Genomic DNA, 356 nt, shown 5'->3' on the forward strand with positions numbered 1-356 from the left:
GCCTCCCTCGCCCACCGCGCGCGCGCCGCCTCGCTCGCCCGCCCTCAACGCCGCCGGCCGGCCTCGGTACTGCCGCGCGCACACGGGCCACCGGTCTCAGACAGAGAGCGAGATCGTGGAGAGAGAGAGGGGCGCCGCGGGCCACCGGAATTTTTTCTTTTTTTTGTTCTTTTTAATTTTAACTAGTTAATTAGTTTAACAAAAACGGTAAAATAACTTAAAACTTGATAATTAACAAAAAAAACGTAAAATTTGATAATTAACAAAAAAACGTATATAAAACTTGATAATTAACAACAAAAAAAGTAAAACTTGATAATCAATATATACAACGACCCCGCTCGTCAATGTACAAC

The sequence above is a fragment of the Triticum dicoccoides genome, chromosome 5A, assembly GCF_002162155.2.
Source record: "Triticum dicoccoides isolate Atlit2015 ecotype Zavitan chromosome 5A, WEW_v2.0, whole genome shotgun sequence".
Taxonomy (NCBI): domain Eukaryota; kingdom Viridiplantae; phylum Streptophyta; class Magnoliopsida; order Poales; family Poaceae; genus Triticum; species Triticum dicoccoides.